This window comes from Rattus norvegicus, chromosome 18 (genome assembly GCF_036323735.1).
Source record: "Rattus norvegicus strain BN/NHsdMcwi chromosome 18, GRCr8, whole genome shotgun sequence".
Classification (NCBI taxonomy): domain Eukaryota; kingdom Metazoa; phylum Chordata; class Mammalia; order Rodentia; family Muridae; genus Rattus; species Rattus norvegicus.
The window spans coordinates 33,289,803-33,303,554 of record NC_086036.1 but is presented as its reverse complement, the minus strand read 5'-3'; the positions used below and the strand labels follow the sequence as shown (position 1 = coordinate 33,303,554).

At 35.9% G+C, this 13,752-nt stretch overlaps 1 pseudogene; it reads right to left on the bottom strand.

The window, feature by feature from the left end:
- Positions 1-6,443: 6,443 nt before the first annotated feature.
- On the bottom strand, positions 6,444-6,584 carry LOC120093049 (small nucleolar RNA SNORA19; annotated as a pseudogene).
- Between the last annotated feature and the right edge of the window lie 7,168 nt (positions 6,585-13,752).

Sequence of the window (13,752 nt, the reverse complement as noted above, 5' to 3'; positions counted from 1 at the left end):
TATTGTACAAATCTTTTACTTGCTTGGTTAAAGTCACACCGAGGTACTTTATATTATTTGGGTCTATTATGAAGGGTGTCGTTTCCCTAATTTCTTTCTTGGAAGCCACTTTCTATAGATAGATTTCATCTCCTAAAGTTTCCATAGCTTCCAAAAATAACACCATAAAAGAAGGACCAAGTATGTAAAACATAAATATGTGGCGACATTTCTTATTTAAGTAATAACATACCTCAGAAACCCAAAGGGTCACACTATTTTGTAATGCAAAATTAATTTGCTTTATTTTCCAAAAATCTCTACAGCATTTATTGTTTTATCATATTTCAAAAGTCTAAGTCTAATGACTATTCTAGGATTTATTCCGAATTCTTAGCTATTAACTAATTATATTTGAAAATAAAATATAATTTACTTACTCACAATATAGAAAAGCACAAAGTAAGCATTACAGTTCCAAATAGGAACAATTAAGGAAGAAAAGGGAAAGGTTCAGAATAAAATAAGAATGAAGCTCATCAGGGAAACACTGGATTCAGTAGTTACATGTCTAGCATCTGAGACACGATTCTTCATATGAACTTTAATGGGAATGGCCAATCCTGACTGTGTGCCCATACTGGCTGTAGTCTACATGAACTTTCTGTTATTCTGGTTGGCTGTTATTTTTCTTGGTAATGCACATGGCCTTGGCATCTCACATATTATGGGCCTCCACCAGAGTTTTGGTTACATCCTCATAGCTTCCTGTACTCTTGAGTTTTAGCAAAAGGAATATTCACATTGTCTTGCATTCCAAGTCTTTCTTTTGGAATTTGGTAGAAGCCCTACAATGTACACTTTTCACAGATGCAAAATTAGCCTTATGTTGCTGATGCCAAATTTTTCAGCATCTTGGGCATTATGTGGGCCCAAACGATCGGAGGCTAGTGAGTCCCAAGGCAACAACAAGAGCCAGGAAATGCTTCTCTGGGCAATTCTGCATGAATAGTATGTCACAGAAGTGTTTGTTCTTAAGGGTTAGGCTTTTAAAAGATTTTATAAAATTAATGTCTGCCCAATTTCTGAGATACCCTCAAAGACATTTTCCTATTCCCCAAGTATGAACCACGTAGTATCCTTTTTCATTTAATAAAAAAAAAAACAAAAAAACCCCACAATTCTTTAAAGGTCTGATAGAATTCTGCACTGAATCTATTTAGCCCTGGGCTTATTTGGTTGGGAAGTTTTAATAACTTCTATTTCCTTATGGGATATGGGTCTGTTTAGATAGTTTACCTGCTCTTGATTTAACTTTGGTATGTGGTATCTTTTTTAGGAAAACCACCCATTTCATTTAAATTCCCAGTTTTGTTAAGTATAGGCTTTTGTAGTAGGATCTGATGATTTTTGAAAATTTCTCCATTTCCGTTGTTATGTCTCCCATTTTATTTCTGATTTTGTCAATTTGGATACTATCTCTGGATACTTTGGTTAGTTTGGCTAGGGGTTTATCTATCTTATTCATTCTCTCAAAGAACAGCTTTTAGTTTGGTTGATTCTTAGTATTTTTTTCTTGTTTCTATATGGTTGATTGCTGAGTTTGATTATTTCTTCCTTTCTACTCCTCTTGGGTATGCTTGCTTATTTTTGTTCTAGAGCTCTCTGGTGTGCTAGTAAGTTGCTAATGTAAGATCTCTCCAGTGTCTGTACCAGGGCACATAGTGCTATGATTTTTCCTCTTAGCACTGCTTTCACTGGTTCCCATAAGTTTGGGTATGATGTGTCATCATTTTCATTAAATTCCAGGAAGTCTTTATTTTCTTTCTTTATTTCTTCTTTGAATAAGATATTATTGAGTAGAGTGTTCTTTGGTTTCCACGTGTATGTTTCTGTTGAGAAGTCCTGTGTAATTCTGATAGGTCTACCTTTGTATGTTACTTGGCTCTTTTTCCTTGCAGCTTTTAAAATTCTTCTTATGTTCTGTGCAATTAGTGTTTTAATTGTTCGGCAATGAGAGGATTTTCTTTCCTGGTCACACTTGTTTAGTGTTCTATAGGCTTCTTGTATCTTTATGGTCATCTTTTTCATTAGATTGTAGATGTTTGCTTCTATGATTTCGTTGAAGACATTTCCAGGTCCTTTGAGCTGGGGATTTTTGTTCTCCTCTGTTCTAACTATTCCTAGATTTGGGCTTTTCATTGTGTCCTGAATTTTCTGGATGTTTTGGATGTTAGGAATATTTTATGTTTGAATTTTCTTTGACGATTGTGCCAACTTCTTCTATGATATCTTCTACACCTGAGATTCTCTCTTCTATCTCTTGTATTCTGTTCTTGATACTTACATCTGTAATTTATGACCATTTCCAGGTTTGTCTCCATTTGTGTCTTTATTGTTTCTGCTTCCATTTTAGCTCTTGGACTGGTTTATTCAATTCCTTCACCTGTTTGATAGTGTTTACCTATATTTCTTTAAAGGATTTATTTGTTTCCTCTTTAAGGGCTTCTACCTATTTACCTGTGTTTTCCTGTATTTCTTTCACCGAATTATTCATATCCGTCTTAGAGGACTCTATTATCTTCATGAGATAGGATTTTAGGTCAGCTTCCTGTCGTGTTCAGGGCTTGCTGTGGTGGAAGAATTGGGTTATGATGATTCACACGTATTTTGGCTTTTCTTGCTCTCAGAATTTCATAATCAGTATGAATTCTGATTACATTCATCCTCCTTCACAGACTCTTTGCAAATACATATTCCCTTTTCCTTTTATCAAAGTCTCTGACCTTTAAAAAAATCACCCAATTAGTGCCATTGATATACTAATTGGTGTTTTCTCCACCCCCCAAACTTAACCACCCATAAGGGGTCACATCATTTAAGAAAACTTCTCTCCCAGCAGCTATCAGCTGCCAGTAGCTCTTCAGTTACTGTGGCAACCAGGCTTACCATCTTTACATTTGCTATAATTTTGTCTGCCTTGAGTTTGCACAGGTCTTATGCCTGGTGTCACTATCACAGTGAGTTCATATGTGAAACTGTCCTGTTATACCCAGAAACCACTGCTTTCCTGTTATCACCCACCACTTTGTCTCTTCTAATCTTTCTGCATTCTCTTCTACAGTAATCCCTGAATCTTTGAAGAAAGAGGTGTGGCATAGGTTTCTCAATTAAGCCTGAGCTTTTCACAGTCTTTTGTCCTCTGCACCTTAAGTAGTTGGGGTTCTCCTATGTTAATCGCTATCTCCTGTAGGGATAATATTTTCCTATGAGCATTGAAAGATGTATTGGAAGCTAGGCTAATGCAAGGCTTTCTTAGAGACCCCGAAGAAAGAACTAAAAGAGCATAGTTATCTGTTTCCTCCCAGGAACAGATTTGTTAAGGTTTATACTGGGGCAAGGCCTGGACCTTGAAGAAGTTAGGGTGTCCACTCCTGGGAACTTGGCTTTTCTCCCTAAAGAAACTGGATTTAACAAGTTCTAATGCTGCTGTGTTCCTATTCTCTGATGCATTGGGGGATATCCTGCTTCTCCTTGTGCAACATTGCTTGATTAGCTTCCTGCTGACTTTGCTAGATTGTATGATAGTTTTTGCTGACACTGTACTACTTTTTCTTTCAGAAAAACTGTACATAAGATGCTGAACTTCTGAATACATTTTTTGGAAAAAGTCATCAGCTAGTGCAAGTTAGCAATTCCAAGCTTTCTGCCTTCTTTATTTTCTCATCCCTAGTCCTTCCACTTAGTATCCTGTCCATTTAGCAGACAATGTTGGTTAAGGCTTGCCTCAGGGACTATTATCTACCTAGCTATAGGTTCTTGGCAATGATAGTATTGTCAGGAGTTTCATCTTGTAGAGCATCACATGAGCTGAAAGTGTAGCTGGTTACTCTCATGACATTCACCTGACAAACGCACTGGTGGGTATGCCTGGTTAATCTAGTCATTATTATAACTTGTTGAAATCACAGATTGGTAATTGATGACTACTCTCTCCTATGTTAGTATGTATACCACCTTCTAGCACTATAAAAAGATAGCCAGAGTGAATGAAGCATCCACAGTTGGCATTGGCAACTTGATTTCTCTATCTTCTATGAGTCAAAAATGAGTCTTCAGCAGCTTGACTTCTTGCTAAGAGCCCAAATTTCTTGAACAATGTGACTTTCCTTATTTATAATTTCAACACTCTTCTTTGTTGACTGTACTGCCTATTTTCAAGTCATTCTGTTTCTCATTTTACATTTAATTCTTACTGTGAACTTAGCCAAAACAGCCAACAATAGCCATAGTGATCTTGAATAGTTTCTGTCTTAAAATTTTCTCATTTAAATCATCTTTAAGCTTAATCTTCTGTGATATGGACAAACATGAATGCTTGACCCTAATGTGACCTTGATGACCATCAGTCTAACTCACAGTACATTTTGAATTCCCATCAGGAGCACAATCTTTATTTTCCACATTTTAATTGGTATTTTAATCATTTGAATTCCCAACCAAATCACCCATTAAGTATATACTAATCCAGGCTTCCCCATCTGGCATCTTCAAATATCTTAAAACCTCCCAAATTCTTCTCCAAAGGCAGTTATGAAGGTCTAAGATACACATGGTCAGGTTTAGACATAACACCAACCTCTCTTTCTTTGGTAACAATTTTTTTTGCATTAGCCTTTCATGCCTGTAACTAAAATAAATTACAAAAACAATTTAAAAAAGCAAAGTGTGGCTGCTGGTATAAGCCTGTAATGAAAACTATAAGGATATTCAGGTAAGAGGGTTAAATGTTCCAAGCCTGTCTGGCTACAGAATGAGTTCAAGGGTAGTAAGGCCTTAGTGATTCTGCCACAAAATAAATTCTATAAAGCCAGGAGGGATGATGGGACAGTTCAGGAATAGAGTGCTTACCTATCATAAATGTGACTCTAGATTAATTCTTAATAGCATGGAAAAATTTTATCTATATTCACATATTTTACGTATGATATGCTTGAGTTATATTCTTTTTTGTTTTCCAAAGTCCTCCCAGATTATCCATATTAACCCAGACTTATGTTGTTTACCCCTCAAAATAAAACCACAAAACACAAAACAGAGGTTAAACAACCAAACAGCAATAAGACAAAAATTACCAAAATAAAGGCACACACACACACACACACACACACACACACACACACACAGTAACATACTCACAAACTATAGAATCTATTGTACATTGAATGCATGGGGCCTGTAATAGAGTGTAGGTGATTCACCCACTGACAGTCCATTAAAGAAAAGTGGTTTAGACTTTCCCAGCAGGTATCAATTGCTAATAATTTCTTGGTTTGCTTAGGATTTGTGTTCGCTTTCCCTTCTTCATGTTGGGGTTTTATCTAGTTAGAATTTGTGTAGGTCTTGTGTGTATTGCCAAATCTTTGTCAGTTCCTATATGTTATCAGCCCTGTTGTGTCTAGATGCCACTGTTTCCTCAGAGTCTTCTATCATCTATTGCTCTGTATAAATTTTCTCCCTCTTCATCCACATAGATCCCTAAGCCTCTGGAGGAGTATGATTAATACACCCATTTTAGGATGGACACTCTCAAATCTCTTATTCTATATTGTATACTTGCAGAACTCTATGTTAATTATTCTATTCAAAGAATATTTGATGAAGGAAGACTGATGTACTTATCAGTCATGATATGAATATACTGTTGTATCTTTAGGAATCATTTCATTGCTATGTTCATTTAGCAGAATAATATTAGGCTTTCCTTTGGGGATCATAACATACCTATCTCAAGTGTGCGTGCGGGGGACTACAGAGTTCATAAGAGGGTTTCCCATCTCCTGGCATTAGACTTTCAGGTGGTTGTTAATGCCTAAATGTCAGTACTGGGATTTGAACTCTGATCCTATGAAAGACTCATCTGAACCATTTCTCCAATTCCAATTATTCTTGATATAATATATAGCACATTGAGTCAATATGTCTGTTTTAATCAGTTTTCTATTCCTGTGATGAGACATTATAATCATGGCGATGTTTAATCGATGAAAGCATTTAGTTGAGCACTTGCTTACAGTTCTCTCTCTCTCTCTCTCTCTCTCTCTCGCTCTCTCGCTCTCTCGCTCTCTCGCTCTCTCTCTCCCCTCTGTAAATAATATATAAACTCTTATTTTCTGTTCCAGCAGCATATTATGTCTATCAGCATAGTGCCACATTCCCCACCATGGTAGTTATTGACTGGACTCACCCTCTGAACTGTAGTCCTCCTACAAACTTTTCCACAAGTTTCCTTAGTCATGATAATTTATCACAGCAATTAAAAAGTTCCAAATATAAAGTATAAAACATATGCTAGCAATAGAACACAATTGGAGCTATGACATATTTAAATTATTTTGTCATATTTATTTATTCCTCATTGGTTCTTTATTATTTTTTAATTTTTTAATTTTTAATTTTTTTATTTTTGTCTGAAGGGGACTGGCAGAATTACTATATGCAGTTACTCTGCTAATGAACCTTCAACTATTAGTATAGCACATAAGAAATAACACTGCTCACACAGTCAAACCTCATTGGTTCTTAAAAGTCATTTATGTATGCTCTGGTACTGATTTTAGCTACTCCCATGAACTGTTTTTGGAAGATTTTATTTAATGATTAAAAAAAAATCTATGGAAGTGTTGATTTCTCTTTTAAACCAGGGTTCTGATATAGTTCTTTCTGATTGGAATACTTTTCTCTCTGTCTTAATTTTGAAAGCACTGATCCATATGGCTTCTTCTCAGTATCACTGTTTCTTTTTAAAGTCTTTCTGAAACTTTCTCACACAGGTCATCTTTGGTTATATGTTTCCACAATACCTGGCATTTCTCACTTGCTGTTAATGAATTTAATAAATCCATAAAACAACGTTTTTCTGAAATGTTACTAAGCCGAGTCAAAAGATAATAGAGATGATTTAGACAGTTGACCTTAGTCAAAGGGCTGGGGTGATATGATTTAAGAGATCATTTAGATCCGAATGTTATTGGAGAAGAGGTGCATTTGTTCCATAAATATCCTAGAACCAACATTAATTTTCTGTTAGTGCCAAGCACACTACTCAGTCTTTTCCATTCATAATAAGTCTACTCTAGAGAACTTAAATTTTCCTGGATTTCACACTGTGGCCAAAGATTACTAAAACTATAATCTGAGACATTAGGACCATAACATAGGAAAACCAATGAGACTTTTTGTCATACAGAACAGAGGGTACTCAACAATATTTAAAGCATTAAAAGTATGTATACCCCGAAAAATGTTAAATAAAATTAGATTATGTTGAAGGAAGTTTATTTAAATGAATACCTTTAAGCACAAAATAACATTTAGGGGAAAAGCAATCCTTGGACACCACAGTAAGATATATTCAATTCATATTCAATTATACGAATTTCAGCAATTAGTAAAAATAATTACTCTGATAATTACTAATAGTGATTCACAACTTGTTAAACAAGACATCAGATGACAACACATCACTGTTCAATATTTCCTTCATTGTTCTACAAAAGAACAGTGAATAACTGGTTCCAAATTTGTCTCTACATTTAACCTTTTGTGTACACAAAATGTTCTTTCTTATCTTATTCAATGGTCTTATTGAAATATCACCTCTTCTGTGAAGCCTCCAATTCTCCCATTTTAAGCAATAGTTCTGTGTTCCTTTAGTGAGCTTTGCATATCATTGGTGATAGAAATAAGGATCACGAATGTATGTATTATTCTTACAGGATCAGGACCTTTCCTTCATAGTCCATAGCTGGTACAATATAAGTTCTTAACCCATGTCATAGAATAAATACGAGTGTTACTAGCATCCAAGTATGTTATTTATCATAGGTACTATACATACGCATTATATAATATACACATTATTTATATATGAATCCACAATATATTTATTATAAGACAAAAGGTGTCCTAGCATGATGTTACCTTAACATGACACCTGATACTGTCTCACCAGGACAAGAGAGTTGTGTTGAGGAGGAACCCTCCTCGGGCTAAAGTAGAATGTACCCTTCAGTTCTGATTCATTGCCATCCAGGAATGTAAATTCCATCTGTCCAGATTCTTAAACTTACTTGAATTTATCCAAAAACTTATTTAAGAGATGCTAAAATTTGAATCTATCCATCCATCTCTAAATATATACATTTGCATGCCTGTGGGTATGTGAAACCTTCTGACATTTATAAAAAGAGTTGAAATACATTCTCTTGCAAGCAACAAAATCAAAAATATCTGTGGATCAAATTTGGGTAGGATGTCTTATACTCATAAATCTAGGCACAAATGAGTATGTCTTAACGTCTACTAATAAAAGTTTTTCTAGTTTTTCTTTGCAGGAACATTGCAAAACTTATAAGGAAAGTATGGGAATTGTGACATTGGAAGCACTCAGAAGGGGTAACAGTCAATCTGCCTCAAATAATTAGTTATTGAATTTAGTCATCACCAGGAAAGATGGTGTTGTAGGACTCCTTCCACTCTGGGATCCTTATCATACAATAAAAGTCTGTGCACTTTCTATGTTACAAAGCGTAACAGGTGCCTGACAGGGGTTAAGTAAGTACTGGGCTTGCTTACCAGCTATTTGGAGGTCCTGAGTTTTGGGTTAACAACATGGATGGCAAACTGGCTTAGTGGACATAGAATTAGTTGGCTCTCATAACTGTACAACAGTCAGAAAGACCATCAACTAAGCAGCTGCAGTAGCATAAAATCAATCTCATTCCTGTGACTGTGGCATATTATAAATACTGTTGGAGTACTTCACCCTACTCTTCGGCCGTTTTTAGTAGCTTGGTTTAATGAAGTTCCTAATGATTGAACCAAACCATATCCTTCTTGAGCCTCACTGTGTTTAATAAAACAAAACAAAAAAGATTAACTTTCATAGAAATCAACCTATAACTCTTAGAAGCTTATGATTTATTCTGTTACCAACCTCGTGGAGGTTAGATACAATGCTTTACAGACTGAATGCTGTGCCTTGGAACATAGTGATGCATTAATAACAATTTGTCTTATTTTCTTCATGCTGTTAATCAAGCTAACCACACAAGTAAAGGTAGGCAAAATATATGTCTGCTATTTGTATCCTTGTAATGATAACTGTAGAGATTTGGTGAACTGATCCTTCCAGGTACAGCAGAAGAGAGTCAAATCAGAAGTCATGATGTTATGCCAGCAGGGTGCTGGGTGAACAGACTTTCTTGGAGATTGCTTCATAACCATTTGAACTTTCCACTAATTTTGGACATTTGTAATGATACAGGTCCTTCTCTGCGATCCTCCCACATAGTGTGATAATCTGTCATATTTATTGTGAATTATGTTCATATGTGTGTTGACTACTTTATAAGGCCCCAGAAGTGATGGGACATTATGACTTAATATTAAAAAAAATCAGTGTTGAGTAAAGAAAAGCACATTTATACTAAGTTGAACTTTCGTGGTTAAATTATTAAATGTTAAACTTTAAAATTCTTTTTAAGGTCTATAAGTTTTATTCTTTAATTTCTGTTTTTATGGTGATAAATAATTTAGGAAGTAGTATGAAGTTGGATTTTCTCCATCCTTGAGATAAAGACTCTTTAATCCCATTCAAAGAGTTCAAGCACAAGGCTATAGCTGACATTTACTTATATCCTCTTGTAACTAGTAGAGTCATTTCTCCACGGAAATCTCAGGAACAAATGAATGAAAAGCTACTGAAAAATTTGCTAGATAGATCCATGAATTAAACTACCTTACTTTGCAGTAATACAAGCAGAGAAATTACTTTTCTTTCTAACAGTTTGTTACTACTCTTGATACACTATTGATGCTAGAAAAAGCAACTATTCAGTTATTTAGAAGAGAAAACTATGAGGCCATTTCAATAAAGTGAAAAAGTTCTGATATTCTTACATAGCTTGGCTGTTTGGTGTTGTGTTTTATTCTCCTTACATACATACAAATACACATCTTCATATAAAAGCCCAAATAAATGGGCAATAACATTGAAAGAAAGTATAAATCACTGAGAAGAGGAAGTCATTCAGTCTTATCTGGGATGCACCATATAAACTGCTTGGAAGCTGTACAAGATACAGCATTCCAACAGGATAAACACAAAATACTGATTATCTAAAAATGGAATATTCAATGAACAGCGAACCATTCTAACACAAATATGTGATCCATGATACATATGAATATGCATTGTTGAATGCTACAGTTATGTTAGAGATGGGGTACAAAATGACAAAACATAAAAGAGTCACATAAAGATTTGAAATGATCTAGAGAATGAGGAATACAACAGATGTCCACTTGTGGGAGATTGTGGTGATTTGAAGAATGGTCCCTATAGGCTGATAGATTAAAATTCTGTTCATTTCAAAGGGTTATGAGATGTGGCCTTTTGGAGAAAGTATGTCACCAGTACCAGTGGTGGCTAAGCCAAGCCCAGTGTCTCTGATTCTGCTGCCTGAAGAGTCAAATGTAGAACTCTCACCTACTTCTCCTAAACCATGTCTGCCTTCATGCTGCCATGCTCCCCATCATCACAGAACAGTGACTAAGTCAGAGATGGTCAGGAAATTCTACCTTCCAATGTACTCCCAGGGTAGGTGTCTTGGCTCATTTGTCAGATACACATAAGCTGGGGTGATCTGAAAGGTGGGAACACCAACTGAAAAAAAAGTCTCCATAAGATCCAGCTGTAAGGCATCTTTTAAATTACTGAGCAATGGGGGAAGTCAAGCCCACAGCGAGTGGTGCCATTCATGGGCTGATATTCTGGATTTTATAAGGAAAACAGAGCAAGGCATGACGAGCACGCCAATAAGCAACACTCCTTTGTGGCTCCTGCATCTAGCTTTCCTGTTTGTGTTCTTATTTTAAATTCTTTCAATGATGGAATATGATGTGGAAGTATAAGCTAAATAAATCCTTTCCAACCTCAACTTGCTGTTGATCATAATGTTGCATCATAGAAATAGGTACCCTAACTTAATGGAGAAGGTGGGAATTCATGATTTTCAATTCTTTTATAGGAAATATTTGAGAAAGCCTGAACACAAAATTATATAACTCTCATGTTTCAAATATTTTTATCAGTCAGAATGACTCCTTAAACCAATAAAACTTTGAGGTGATGTCCGTAAATACAGGATTTTATTGTCCACATTAACTTACATACAACTGAGCATTGCATGATCCAGTGGTGAGTAACAGTTTGAAATTAGGTGAACAATAGCTTCTGCTTTCCATGCTGTCACAATTGCCTCTTTGGACCATTTAATTTAGTTGGACTTTGTTGGATTATGAATATGGTCCTATTGTAAGCTTCATCTTCCAGTGAGATTAAACAAAATGGTTCTGTCATGAATGGGTAGTATATTAATGGGTACTATAAATTTATAACACTTTTGCTTTTGACTTAGTGTTTTCTAAATGAAATTGGTGAGACAATAGACCATGGAGGGACTGAAGCCTACTCCACAAACTTCCTTTCTTCAGATTCGCCCAAAAATGGATTTTAGAGGTCTGCTCTCTAACCGTAGGTGTACTATGAACTCCTCTTGGCAAGGGCCTGAGTGCTGCCACGGGTAACATCCTACTGGGTAACCATAACATCATTGTTTCCCTTCTATTACAACACTGAACTGACAGAATTTGTTGATGGGTGACCCAGTGGTTACTTATCTTAAATATCAACATTATCCATAGTGTAGTTGTTAAGACCTAGACTGTTAGTATCAACATCCTTAGGATTTCCTGGTTTAACTATAGTTTGGAGCAGTAGATCTGTGGAAAAGAGACATGTTTGATTCAACTTCCTTTAAACTTGGCCTCCACTAGAAAACCACAACTCAGTCTCAAGCTGACTGAAAGAGAGTAGGAAATTAACAGTTTGGGAATCTGAAGAACAAAATAATGCCTCATCTGGGGAGCAAGACCCCGGACACAGGCATGAGTATTTTTTGTGCCTCAGAGAAAATTTCTTTGGGACCACTTCAGCTTTGGGTTGTAAGGAATTATATTTCAGTTTCCAAATTGTGTTTTCTTTTGATTTGAAATATTGTCTCATTACATACCGCCATATGACCATGAACTCGTGACTGGCCTGCCTTTGCAGCCTGCATCTTGAGAGCTGGCACCTGCCTTAAGACCAGGCTACTTTAAGCATTTTCAATCTTCCTTATGTTTGTCTCTGCAGATTACATGACAGAGGCATTCAAGAAAGCAAATTATATAACGTTATGAATCTGGATATGAAATAAGTGCTCTGATATTTGCATTTAAACTACCACTTTTGAAATTAAATAGAACATTTCATATTGCTAGTTTTTAATCATTTTTCCTTATAATGACCTTAAACAATAGGGAAAAACACTTAGAGCATATGAGAAAGAAACTGCATAATACAAAGTGTCTCCATTTTAACACTTTAAATGACACCCTTTTTCTACATTTTGGACAAAGACCCTCATACTTTGCACTGTGTTCTGAAAATACTATCCTAAGCACTGCCCAGAAGAGTCTGTATTTCTGGTTGTGTTGGCATTTCTGTTCTGCAGAATCAACCTTTTAAGAGGCAGTTGACCTCTCTTTTCTGCCCTTTGTAGACCTGTCTAGTCTATGTCATAAAAATAACTATTTTTAAACTAGGACATATGCTAGAGGATCTCAACCAGACTGATGACAATGGTCAAATAATTTCTCTGTTTCTGATCCTCCAGCGTTATTGGACAGACTGCAGACCACTGTAGCTTACTGCATATCTATCATTCACTTACACTGTCCATGTAGTGTTGAGGCCTGCTCTTAACATAACTGTAGCCATTGTGTACTTGGTCTCCATTTCATTCATAAGGTGAAATTAAGTTCAGGTTCTCAGATTCTACTTCCTAGAAGTAATTTTTCATAGCTCATGCTCTGTTATCTCACTTAAGACCGATCAGCTTAAAGGCCAGCTGATAATCCTTTGTCTTGTGAACCAGAGGTAGTACTGCCAACATCTTACCTTCAGAACTCCAGAACACGGGTTTTCTAGAAAGCCTGCCCTAAAAAGAGACTGGCACCATATGGTCAATGTTCATTTGGTTTATGTGGTGCTTCCTGACCCCCAACACATAGCATAACCTGCAGCAGAGACTTCATAAGAAGAATGAATCAGTGTGAAATTTATAGGAAGTAATATTATGTGGCATTAAAGGATTTCTTTAGAATCACTCCCATATCTAAGCACTGGTTCTAAAGAAGGACTTTCTAAATTGAATTTGCAAAAGGCTAGGGTATTATCAGAATTGTTTAAGATGTAAAAGTGGAAAAAAAAAACCAAGACATCAAAACATGATGAACTTCTTTCCATCTGTCTCTAGCTGCATGAATTTGGTTAATCACTAACTTAAAGCACAAAAATAATGGAGGTTATACTGTAGCATTGGAAATGCTGTACATGAATGGTACAAGTAAATGGTAAAAATATGCCATAGCGGGCTGCATTCTACCTAATACTATGCCTGAACGTACTACAAATCGGTAGGTGGTGTGCAAAGCACCTACAAATGTCTCTATTCTCTTGAATAGTGTTTTTGCTTCTTTTGACAATTTTTGAATACTTATTAAGCAACTTAAAATAGGGTACCCATACCTGGTAGGCATCCAGAAACAAACAAATTAAAACACCTGCCTACAAGTAGGTTACATGTTGGAATGGCCTTTACTGTT